We start from the raw sequence: 13,027 nt of genomic DNA on the forward strand, positions 1-13,027 counted from the left end.
CAGATGCTCTCTGATTCTCTCCCTGCAGATTAAAAATTGCAGGCCAGAAGAAAGAGAGAGAACAAAACAGGAGATAAAAAGACCTTCTACTCTGGAGCGAATTACCTCACTGCACCAAATTACCAAGTTCCAATTCCCACTCTGGATGTGCCTCACTCACTCAGGGTCTGTCTCCTTCACCTGCGCAAAGCTCACTCAGTGTACCTGAGCAGGTGCCAAAATGTGGCGACGAGGGGCATTTCACAGTAACTTCATTGCAATGCTAATGTAAGCCACTGTGTGACAATAAAGATTATTATTATTTACTTTCCTCCTAATGTTAACTGGCTGGAGTTTAATCTTTAAGATATACGTTGGTTTTTGTGATGGCAGGGTCCCTTTTTAAAAGAATCATCTGTGATCTTATCCTTCGATTTAAGAACTCCCAAAGAAACTGGTGGACAATAAAATTATGAATTTTTACATCAGACCTAAGTTGTTTTTGTAAAGAAAACTGTACAATATAGAGTCTGATCGCTTCCTTGATTAACATCTTCAATTATAAAATGCTGATTAATCCTCATTGACAATCCTAACTGACTGACGCATTCTTTACGAACGTAAATTATCAAAGAAAATATAACGGGTCAATATTTTACAAGAACATCACTAAAAAAAAATATTTGTCGTAAGTAGGCATACATTAACACTGCAATGAAGTTACTGTGAAAATCCCCTAGTCACCACACTCCGGCACCTGTTCAGATGAATGTTCAATTCACCTAACAAGCACGTCTTTCGGGGAAAACGTGCAGACTCTGCAGACGGCAGTGACCCAAGCCGGAATCAAACCCGGGACCCTGGTGTTGTGAAGCAACAGTGCTAACCACTGTGCTACCGTGCCACTCTAATGATGCTGTTTGATGCACTGGTTGTCATGATAGTGACCGATTGGCAGCAACCTCTTCCCAGTCATTATGATCAATGCTTATTAAATAAGTGGAGAACGAACAGGACTGGAGTAAATTCAGAGATAGGCAAGGCAGCACCCAGTTGTTAGCCTTGACCAGAACATCAGCTTTTTCAGCATTGTTTCCCTAGGGTGATTAAAGCTCTCAATTGTCTCACAGGAAGGAATCACAGGTTCAGATGCTGATGGAGATCCTGGTGCATCTTCAGCCACCAATAGTAATTATATATAAAATCGAGGATTTGAAACACGTGAAGGTAGGAGGTATGATCAAAAAGTTTGCAGATGGAAAATTGTTGGTGTGGTAGCTAGCGAGGGGAAAAGCCTTAAATTACGGGATGATACAGATGGGCTTGTCATATGGGCAGAACAGTGGCAAGTGGAATTTAACCAGGAAAAGTGGTAGCTCTTGTACAAAGTCAGTACAGATATGATGTGCGGGTGACTTCCATCTGTGCTGGATCATTTTAGAAAACACTGAACATTCAGTATGACAAGCAAGATGGAAGAATTACTGATTATGGAATTGAACCCAATAAGAGTTTGCCTCTTCTGGGGAGGAGAGAGGAAGGACCGATTGGGGAAAAAAAACTTTACGTTCTGCATTGTTCCACAGGAGAGCAGCATTTAATCATTTTGAGAAATGGAGATTAGCAGAATACCCGTTGACAATAATTTGTTTGATTACTTTTATCAATTGGTAACCAAGTTATCTTATTTTACTGTTGCAGTTTCAATGGTGCGGCTCTTACTCAACATTCCCTGCGGCTGTGAATCTGCCCTATTCACTCCACAGGAGCCCAGTGCGCAGACGCAATGCTGGGCTGTCTCTGGAGCATGCGCAGTGTCACTTTGCTGGGAGGTCTGTGAATGCGGGAGCGGCTGTTTGGGGCGGTGAGAGTCGGTGAGGCGGAGGGAGGAATGGAGCCGGGAGCCGGGGTGGGGAGGGAGTTACGGCTTCATAAACACCCCCTGCTGCTCACAAGGCCGGAATAAGACCCTGCAAATCCCGCATTTGCAGCTGCGGAGCTTTTATCCGGTATCAGGCCCAGCTCCACGGCCGCCATCTTTGTTTAGCGCAGCGGCCACCCTGATGACGTAACAGAGGCGGTGCTTCAGGATCCCGGTGACCAGGAGAGAAAATCATTGACTCGATGATTGACAGACCCCTCCGCGGCGGGGCGGTGTGCTACTGCCCTGTGTGTATGGCAATCCGAAGAACAGAAGAATAATCACATCAGCATTAGCAGCAGGAATAGGCCATGCAGCATATAGCCCCTTTCTGCCATTCAATAAAGGCATGGCTGATCCGAATGTGCCCTTAATCACATTTTCCTGCCTTCCCCAAAAAACCTTTGACTCCCCAGTAGATAAAAAATACTAACTTAACTTTGAGTATATTCAGGGACCCAGCGCCATTGCTCACTGGGAAAGAGAATTCCACAAACTCAGTTTTGACAAAGAGTTATCCAGACTCAAAACATTAGCTCCCTTTTCTCCCCACAGATACTGTCAGACCCGCTGAGATTGTCCAGTATTTTCTGTTTTTTTTCCAGATTCCAGCATCCACAGCAATTTGCTTTTATCCACAGACTGATGACCCTCTGAGGGAAGACATTTCTCCTTATCTCAGTGTCAAATTGGAGAACTCTTATCTTTAAACTGTCCCCTTAATTCTTGAATCCCCATGTGGGAAAGTATTCTTTCATCAAAACTCCTTAGAATCTTAGATGTTTCAATAAGATCACCTCTCATTCTTCTAAACTCATGGGGTACAGACCAAACAGGTTCAATCTTCCTCCATAAAACAAACTCCCCCATCCCAGGAATCAGACTAGTAAAATTTCATTGAACTGCCACCAAAGCAAGTATAACCCGCATTAAGTAATCCTGGGACTGGCAACAAGGGGAAAGAATGTTTGGAACTTCTATCCTGAGCTCGAAGAGTGATGGATTTTGGAAACTCCTTTTACCGGGGGTTAGGGGAACATTTACACCCAGTAAACTAAAACCAAGATAAATGTTTGTCTGGTGTTAATTTCTAACCTCAACTAACATTTCTGACCATTGTAATTTCCTTTTACAGATGCTTCCAAAGCTTCTGATATCTTTCCAGCCAAAGGTTGCAGCAAGAGATTGTAAACTTGAAAACACCAAAATTGTGACAGTTGTGAGTATTATTATTATTTTTATAAATTTATCGTACCCAATTATTTGTTTCCAATTAAGGGGCAATTTAGCATGGCCAAACCGAAGCTCGCACCCCCAGTGCAGACTTTGGTGTTGTGAGGTTGTTGCTGTGGTGGAGAGTGGCTCCTGCTCTCTCTCTCACTCTCTCGCGCTGCTGTTTCTGCTCTCTCTCTGTCTGCTGCTGTTCCTTCTCTCTCTCTCTCTCTGTTGCTGCTGCTGTTCCTCAGTTTGTCGCCTGTTTCCAGTGCTGGATGCTGCTGAGCTGCCTGGAGAAAGGAGGTGAGAGAACGAAGGAGAGGAAAGACAAGGACAACAACAAGGAGGCAACTTCAAAAACAAGGTGGGAGTAAAGCCCTTTGGACTGCTTGTTTGCTGGGCCGAGGGCCCGGCCCAGTCCTCCCAACTGATAACATCTGCCTTCAGCAAGGACACAACCTTCCTTATTCGATCCGGTGTGCTTGTTTCTGGGCAGGGGGATCGAGTGGGCAGTGTGTTTGCTGAGCCCCCTCCCGGACTGAAGACTCCACACACCAGCAGGGAGGAGGTGGATTCCACTGGGTGGTCGTTCCAGAGTGGGAGCACGGACTGTGTTTTTGTTGAGTCCTACTTGGGCCGAAGACCTTGCGAACCAGCGCCACTTACCTCCTTCACGGTAGCATGGTGGTTAGCATCAATGCTTCACAGCTCCAGGGTCCCAGGTTCGATTCCCGCCTGGGTCACTGTCTGTGTGGAGTCTGCACGTCCTCCCCGTGTGTGCGTGGGTTTCCTCCGGGTGCTCCGGTTTCCTCCCACAGTCCAAAGATGTGCGGGTTAGGTGGATTGGCCATGCTAAATTGCCCGTAGTGTAAGGTTAATGGGGGGATTGTTGGGTTACGGGTGTACGGGTTACGTGGGTTTAAGTGGGGTGATCATTGCTCGGCACAACATCGAGGGCCGAAGGGCCTGTTCTGTGCTGTACTGTTCTATGTTCTATGTCCTTGTGAACCTGCTTCTGGGCCTGGCGAAGCGCGTCATTTATAGGTCCAGGCAGCAGGCGACCGAGGGGGTCATCCGACCAGACTGTTTGCCCCTTTCTGCGGCTACATTCGCAGCTGGTGTCCCTAGAAAGGGAGCATGCGGTGTCCATGGGCACCGTCAAAGCCTTCTGTGCCTGGTGGGGTTGGGGTGCTTTATTGACCCCTTTAAATGCACTCCCATCAGATGTTTTTGAGTTTCTGCTGATCTTTGTTACATTCGGGCAGTGCCCCTAACTGGAACGGCCCTTTTTGCTTTGTCCCTAAGTTTGTTTCCTTTGTTCTATTTTATTGGTGGACCTCAAAAGAGTGGCCAATCCACCTAGCCTGCACATCCTTGGGTTGTGTGGGTGAGACCCACGGAGACATGGCAGTGACCCGGGGCCGGGATCGAACCTGGGTCCTCAGCACTGTGAAGCAGCAGTGCTAACAACTGCCACCGTGCCATCCTTTGTCATGATGTTTCCATTCCTATTTTATCACACCTCCCAGTGACACTCATTGTAACACAGAAATTTCAAAATAACATTGCTTCCTTGCATCTTGCCCTCCTATTATTGTCTAATGATAACAGTAACAGAGTAACACACACCAGAATTGGAATAAGAGGCAGGTTATTGTCCAATAATAATAGTGACAGAGGAACGTACACCAGAATTAGAATTCTCTAATCATGACAGAGTTACGGGGGTGGCTCGGTAGTTAGCACTGTTGCCTCAAGCACCAGGTACCAGGGTTTGATTCCGACCTTAGGTCACTGTCTGTGTGGCATTTGCATATTCTTCCCGTAGCTGCGAAGATTTCCTCTCAGTCCAAAGATGAGCAGGTTAGGTGGATTGGCTGTGCTAAATTGTCCCTAGTTGGGTTTACGGGGCTAGAGTGGGCGATTGGCCACGGTAGGGTGATCTTTCAGAGGGTCGATGGGCCAAATGGCCTCCTTCAGCACTGTCGGGATTCTATGATTCTACATTGGATCCAATGATGCGTTCACTCACACACTGCAGCCTGACTTATTTGTTACTCTCAAAGTGATTGACTCCTTTGCTGTTTCTCCTCTGGGCCCCATCTCCACTATTATTGTCTGATTGTCCCACTGAGACTCTCACTGTTATTATTGGACAATCAGCGAGTCAGCCTGAGCCTGTGGCCGCTCTCACCATCTGGTAGCGTCACAATGCCCGGGTGATTGACGGCAGCTCACGACCAATAGGAATAGGAGGGGTGGGACTGGAGGACTGACCGGGAGTGGCTGGTCCTCCAACCAATCGGAGTGAATGAGGGGCGTGGCCTGCTGTGATTGAAGCATACGCAGTGTGGGTAATGGCTAAGTAGAAGGGCGTGTTCTTCAGATCCGAAATTCGTAAGGGACGTTCAACAATGTGGAGGGAGCGAGAGGTCGCGGGTGTGGCCGGAAACGTTGTGTAAAGCTGTTGTAAGCTGCAATCCTTGGAAAAGTTTACGGGACCCAGTTTGTACCGAGCGGAGCTACAGCTCCTCATGTTCGGCTCGGGTTAACGGTCGCCATCTTTATTGGATGTGAATCAGGGCGCATGCGCGTTTGTTCAATGAGTGGGAGGAGCTTGTTCCCCATTGTTCAGAATGGAGACAACTTGTCCATCAAACTGGATTAGTCTTTGAGTCCCAATGTCTTGTTGATGATGCAAAGCGGTGGCAGAGATAGAAAGAAAGATTAGACATCCTGTCCCATGTGTCCAAAGCTCTGTGGCTCTGTTCAGCCACATGAAGACACAGGGTAGAAACTCTGAGTCAACACCACCCTGAAATCAGGGGACTGCTGATGACGAGGGTCAGTGTGCAGGGGGAGGAGCCATGAGCGATCATCCTGGACCCATAAGTAGGAGGGGAGAATGTAGTGAATTTCTATCCTGGACTGACGGTGATTAATTTTGGAAACTCCTTTTACAGTGGGTTAGTAGGGGAGGATTTACACACAGCAAATTCAAACCAGGAGAAATATTTATCTTTCCTGAATTACATTTCTGGACTGACAGTGATGCCTTTGTAAACTTCTTTCACAGGGGCTCAGAAAGGGATTCGCAGACAGGAAACTCCCAACCAATCCTCACATCAAATTCTAACACCACTGTTTCAGTTACAAGGATCTGGAGATTATTGACCTTTGTGTGTAAGCATTGAGTTCCATATCATTATCACTCACTGTGTAAAATGTTTACCTCCTATCTCCCCTGTAGATCTTGTTCACAATCTTAAATCTGTGTCCCGTAATCCTTATACAATCTACTGATGGGAACAGTTTTTAAAAATCTTTTGCTGGGTTTGCCGTTGTTGTTTCTGGTGCCTGGGTCAATGCCGGGTGGTCTGTCTGGTTTCATTCCTTTTTCATGTTTTTGTTGTGGTTGAATCAGCTTGGACCAGTCCATTTAGGGTCCAGAAAACAATTGAAGTCTCCTCCAAGAATCAATTGATCTGGATCCAGGTCTGGGATGGAGTCGAACAATCTTTTTACAAAGTTTCTATGAGATTCCCTCATTAAAAAAAAGATAGAGAAGCAGAATTAGGCCATTCAGCCCATCGAGTGTTTGAGTTTGCTCTGCCATTCGATCATGTCTGATATGTTTCTCATCCCCATTCATCTTGTATTGTAGCTCTCTTGAAATGAATGCGAACATTGCATTTGTCTTTCTAACTGCCAACCTTCCTTTATTTGTTCTTGGGCTCTGGGTGTTCCCTTGGCCCAATGTTACTAATTATAATTAGTTCGCAAAGCATAATTTATATCAGAAATATCCATTTCAGTGGCGGGTTTATTACCCAACATGCATAGCAGCTGGGAATGTGCTCTGTTCACATGACAGAAGCTCCTCGCACATGTGCCGTTCGGGCTGTGCCTGGAACATGCGCCGTACGGGCTGTGACTGGAGCATGCACCGTTCAGGTTGTCGCTGACGGTGCGGGGAGCGGGAAGAAACAATCGATCGGCTTTCAGGATTGAGCCGGTGGGTGGCCGGGGAGCAATAGAAGCTGCGGAGTGAGCCGGGAGGCTTCATAAATACCCCATGGAGGCTTCAACTCCCGAGGAAAATATTAACGGCCCCGTCTAAAACAGCACCAAATAGAGTGAGAGCTGAGCGGTGACAGGCCCGGGTTACCGGCCGCCATCTTTACAGAGGACAATGCGCCGTGGGGAAGGGGCTGGTTTAGCACAGTGGGCTAAGACAGCTGGCTTGCAATGCAGAACAAGACCAGCAGCGCGCATTCAATTCCCGTTCCAGCCTCCCCGAACAGGCGCCAGAGTGTGCCGACTAGGGGCTTTTCACAGTAACTTCATTGAAGCCTACTTGTGACAATAAGTGATTATTATTATTATTATGCACTGCGAGCCTGGCCCGGATGCCAACTCACCCGGATTGACTGACTGGAGTCTCCAGGATTTTATTTTATTAATTTGTGGGAGTCACTGGCTGGGCCAACATTTATTGCCCATCCCTAATTTCTGTTAAACCGAGTGGCTGGCTCGGCCATCTCTGAGGGCATTTAAAGAGTCAACCACATTGCTGTGGTTTGGAATCCTGTCGGCCAGACCAGGTAAGGATGGCAGATTTTTTTTGTTCATTCACGGGATGTGGGTGTCGCTGGCTGGGCCAGCATTCACTGCCCAGCCCTAATTGCCCTTGAACTGAGTGCATTTCAGGGCATTTTAAGGATCAACCAGCTGACTGGAATCACATGTGTAGGCCAGACCAGGTAAGGATAGAGAAGGACATGAGTAACTCAGATGGGTCTTTATAACAATCGACAATTGGCTGAGCAAGCCAGTCAGTGTAAGGGAAATTAGGGATGGGCAATAAATGTTGGTCCAGCCAGTGACCCCCACATATCAATAAAATAAAACCCTGGAGTCTCCAGTCAGTCAATCCGGGAGAGTTGGCATCCAGTCCTGACTCGCAGCGCATGCCATCACGGTCATCAGTAGACTTCCAATGAATTAAAATGTTACCTTCTGTCTTGGTGAGATTCATGCCGGGGTCTCTGGAAAATCATTACAACAGTAAAAAAGATTTTGGGGTCTCTGAAAAAAATAGTTGGCCCCTCGAGTCTCCTCCTTACATACAAACTATGAGTCGGCCTCTCGAGCCTGCTCCTTACACAATTCTACATTCCTGCTGGCCCCGATAACCTTTCACCCCCTTGTTTATCAAGAATCTATCCACCTCTGCCTTAAAAATGTTCAAAGACATGGCAGCACGGTGGTGCAGTGGTTAGCACGGCTGCCTCACGGCGCCGAAGTCTAAGGTTCGATCAAGGCTCTGGGTCTCTGTCTGTGTGGAGTTTGCACATTCTCCCCGTGTTTGCGTGGGTTTCGCCCTCACAACCCAAAGATGTGCAGGGTAGGTGGGTTGGTCACGCTAAATTGCCCCTTAATTGGAAAAAATGAATTGGGCACTCTAAATTTATTTTTAAAAGAATATTCAGTCTCTGCTTCCACTGCATTTTAAGAGCGGAAGTTCCAAAATCAGAGAATCTCTGTTAGCAAGTAAGATTAGGGCCAATCAAGGATAGTAGTGGAAAGTTGTGTGTGGAATCAGAGGAGATAGGGGAAGCGTTAAATGGATATTTTTCGTCAGTGTTTACACTGGAGAAAGACAATGTTGTCGAGGAGAACACTCGGGTTCAGTCGACCAGGCTAGATGGAATTGAGGTTCAAAAGGAGGAGGTGTTAGCAATTTTGGAAAATGTCAAAATAGATAAGTCCCCTGGGCCAGATGGGATTTATCCTAGGATTCTCTGGGAAGCCAGGGAGGAGATTGCAGAGCCTTTGTCCTTGATCTTTATGTCGTCTTTGTCGACAGGAATAGTGCCGGAAGACTGGAGGATAGCAAATGTTGTCCCCTTGTTCAAGAAGGGGAGTAGAGACAACCCTGGTAATTATAGACCTGTGAGCCTTACTTCGGTTGTGGGTAAAATGTTGGAAAAGGTTATAAGAGATAGGGTTTATAATCATCTTGAAAAGAACAAGTTGATTAGCGATAGTCAACACGGTTTTGTGAAGGGTAGGTCATGCCTCACAAACCTTATTGAGTTTTTTGAGAAGGTGACCAAACAGGTGGATCAGGGTAAAGCTGTTGATGTGGTGTATATGGATTTCAGTAAGGCGTTTGATAAGGTTCCCCACGGTAGGCTATTGCAGAAAATAAGGAAGTATGGAATTGAAGGTGATTTAGCGGTTTGGATCAGTAATTGGCTAGCTGAAAGAAGACAGAGGGTGGTGGTTGATGGCAAATGTTCATCCTGGAGTTCAGTTATTAGTGGTGTACCGCAAGGATCTGTTTTGGGGCCACTGCTGTTTGTCATTTTTATAAATGACCTGGAAGAGGGTGTAGAAGGATGGGTTAGTAAATTTGCAGATGACACGAAGGTCGGTGGAGTTGTGGATAGTGCTGAAGGATGTTATAGGATACAGAGGGACATAGATAAGCTGCAGAGCTGGGCTGAGAGGTGGCAGATGGAGTTTAATGCGGAAAAGTGTGAGGTGGTTCACTTTGGAAGGAGTAACTGGAATGCAGAGTACTGGGCTAATGGCAAGATTCTTGGTAGTGTAGATGAACAGAGAGATCTCGGCATCCAGGTACATAAATCCCTGAAAGTTGCCACCTAGGTTAATAGGGCTGTTAAGAAGGCATATGGTGTGCTAGCCTTTATAAGCAGGGGGTTGAGTTTCGGAACCACAAGGTCATGCTGCAGCTGTACATAACTCTGGTGCGGCCGCACCTGGAGTACTGCGTGCAGTTCTGGTCACCACATTATAGGAAGGATGTGGAAGCTTTGGAAAGGGTTCAGAGGAGATTTACTAGGATGTTGCCTGGTATGGAGGGAAGGTCTTACGAGGAAAGGCTCAGGGAATTGAGGTTGTTTTCGTTAGAGAGGAGAAGGCTGAGAGGTGACTTAATAGAGACATATAAGATAGTCAGAGGGTTAGATAGGGTGGACAGTGAGAGTCTTTTTCCTCGGATGGTGATGACCAACACGAGGGGACATAGCTTTAAATTGAGGGGTGATAGATATAGGACAGATATCAGAGGCAGTTTCTTTACTCAGAGAGTAGTAGGGGTATGGAACGCCCTGCCTGCAACAGTAGTAGACTCGCCAACTTTAAGGGCATTTAAGTGGTCACTGGATAGACATATGGATGAAAATGGAATAGTGTAGGTCAGATAGGCTTCAGATGGTTTCACAGGTCAGCGCAACATAGAGGGCCGAAGGGCCCGTACTGCGCTGTAGTGTTCTATGTTCTATGTTCTAAAAGGAGCCCATTCAGCCCATCAAGTCTGCACCAACCCTCCAAAGAGCACCCCGGCCCACACCATCCCACCCACTCCGTTCTCATAACCCCACCCAACCTGCACATCCTTGGAGACAAAGAGGCAATTTAGCATGGCCAATCCACTGAGTTTGCACATCTTTGAACTGTGTGAGGAATCCGGAGCACCCGGAGGAAACCCACAGACACAGGGAGAACGTGCAAACTCCACACAGTCACCCAGGGTCAGAATTGAACCTGGGTCCCTGGTGCTGCGAGAGAACAGTGCTAACCACTATGCCACCCCCTGTCTTGCAACCCTCAAGAGAAAAATAATCCTTATCTCCATCTGAAATGGGTGACCCCTTATTTTGCAACAGTGACCCCCTTGTTCCAGATTCTCTCACAAGAGGGAACATCCTCTCCACATCCACCCTGTCAAGACCCCTCAGCATCTTTGGATTTGTGGGGGTGAGACCCACGCAAACACAGGGAGAATGTGCAAACTCCACACAGACAAGTGACCCGGGGCCGGGGTGGAACCCGGGTCCTCGGCGACATGAGGCAGCAGTGCTAACCACTGCGCCACCCACTTTTTATCAGTTTCTATGAGATCCCCCCATATTCTTCTGAACTCCAGCGAATGCAATCCTAACCGATTCAACCTAACCTGCACATCTTTGCACTGTGGGAGGAAACTGAGCACCCGGAGGAAACCCACACAGACACAGGGAGAAAGTGCAAACTCCACACAGTCAGGGTGAGAATTGAACCCGGGTCCCTGGTGCTGTGAGGCTGCAGTGCTAAACACTGCCACCCCCTGTCTTGCAACCCTCAAGAAATGGGTGACCCATCACTTTCCAACAGTGACCCCCTTGTTCCAGATTCTCCCACAAGAGGAAACATCCTCTCCACATCCACCCTGTCAAGACCCCTCAGGATCTTATATCGTTCAATCCAGGTTTTAGCCAAAATGTCAAGTCTGTGACCCGACTGCTTGTACGATCTGTGAATGGAAACAGAGTTTCTTTGTCCAACTGATGTAACCTGGCATAATCCTGTGTCCCTGAATCAAATCTCCCCTCAACCTCCTTTGCTGGAACCATTCTGGTAAATCTCCTCTGCACCTTCTCAAGAACCTTCACATCCTTCCTGAAGATGAACACGCTCGAACATAGTCAAAACAGTTTCTTCCCCGCCGTTACCAGACTCCTAAACGACCCTCTTATGAACGGTCCTGATTAACACTACACCCTTGTATGCTTCATCCGATGCCGGTGTCGATGCAGGTACATTGTGGACCTTGTGTTGCCCTATTATGTATTTTATTTTCATGTACTTAATGATCTGTAGAGCTGCTTGTAGAAAAATACTTTTCACTGTACCTTGGTACACGTTACAATAAACAAATCCAATCCAATGAAGAGTGGTGACTAGAGCTTTATAAAGATTCATAGAATAGAATTAGAACCATAGAATTCCTACAGTGCAGAAGGAGGCCATTCGGCCCATTGAGTCGGCACTGATCCTCTCAAAGGGCACCCTGTCGAGGCCCAGAGCTCTACCCTCTCCCTGTAACCCCTTAAACCCACCTAACCTGCACATCCCTGGACACTAAGGGGCAATTTATCAAGGCCAGTCCACCTAACTTTCCCTTCTTTAGACTGTGGGAGGAAACCTGAGCACCAGGTGGAAACCCACGCAGACATGGGAGAAAGTGCAAACGCCACACAGACAGTCACCAAGGCCGGAATTGAACCCGTGTCTCTGGCACTGTGAGGTAGCAGTGCTAATCACTGTGCCACCAGAAGCCTCGCTTCCCTGTTTCCGTGTCAATATTACTGTAGATGTACAGAATTCCTTTTCACCTCTTTCTCTCTCCTCCCAAAGACGTCAATTGGGTTTTGTAACAATCCAGCCATTTTCATGGTCACTTTTCCCAGAGCCGGCCCCACAAATGACCAGATTCATTCAGCTCAATTTCACAACCTGCCTTTGTGTTTTGTGGGTTCTCTCTCACTCCCTATTTTCTGTTTTTAAATCAGTTTCACAGGGTGTTCGAAGGGGAGGCTTCAAAGTCCAGAAACTCAAACCAAGCATCACAATTGGATCTGACAGAGTCCTCAATTTATCATATCCTGAATATCAGCGGATTTTGAACATGGAAGAAAAAAGCATTCTTCACAGTGGGGAGAAACCGTACACGTGTAGTGTGTGTGGACGAGGATTCGCTCGATCATCAGGCCTCACAAGCCACAAATGCAGTCACACCGAGGAGAAACCGTGGAAATGTGCAGACTATGGGAAAGGATTCCCTTCCCCATCCAAACTGGAAATTCATCGACGCAGTCACACTGGGGAGAGGCCATTCACCTGCTCCAAGTGTGGGAAGGGATTCACTGAGTTATCCGCCCTGCGGAAACACCAACCTGCTCACACTGGAGAGAGACCATTCACCTGCTCCAAGTGTGGGAAGGGATTCACTCAGTTATCCAACCTGCGGAATCATCAACGCGTTCACACTGGGGAGAGACCGTTCACCTGCTCCAAGTGTGGGAAGGGATTCACTATGTCATCCAACCTGCGGAATCATCA

General features: G+C 47.3%; 1 long non-coding RNA gene across 2 annotated transcripts; it reads left to right on the plus strand.

Moving 5' to 3' along the window:
* The first annotated feature begins 1,868 nt into the window (after nt 1-1,868).
* LOC119959870 lies at nt 1,869-12,537 on the plus strand. 2 transcript variants are annotated; one of them, XR_005459307.1, is made up of 3 exons: nt 1,869-3,119; nt 6,192-6,298; nt 12,478-12,537. It is a non-coding gene; the product is annotated as an uncharacterized LOC119959870 (long non-coding RNA). The 2 variants fall into 2 exon arrangements; XR_005459308.1 differs by lacking the exon at nt 1,869-3,119 and adding an exon at nt 5,275-5,584.
* The last annotated feature ends 490 nt before the right edge of the window (nt 12,538-13,027 follow it).

The sequence above is a fragment of the Scyliorhinus canicula genome, unplaced genomic scaffold, assembly GCF_902713615.1.
Source record: "Scyliorhinus canicula unplaced genomic scaffold, sScyCan1.1, whole genome shotgun sequence".
Classification (NCBI taxonomy): domain Eukaryota; kingdom Metazoa; phylum Chordata; class Chondrichthyes; order Carcharhiniformes; family Scyliorhinidae; genus Scyliorhinus; species Scyliorhinus canicula.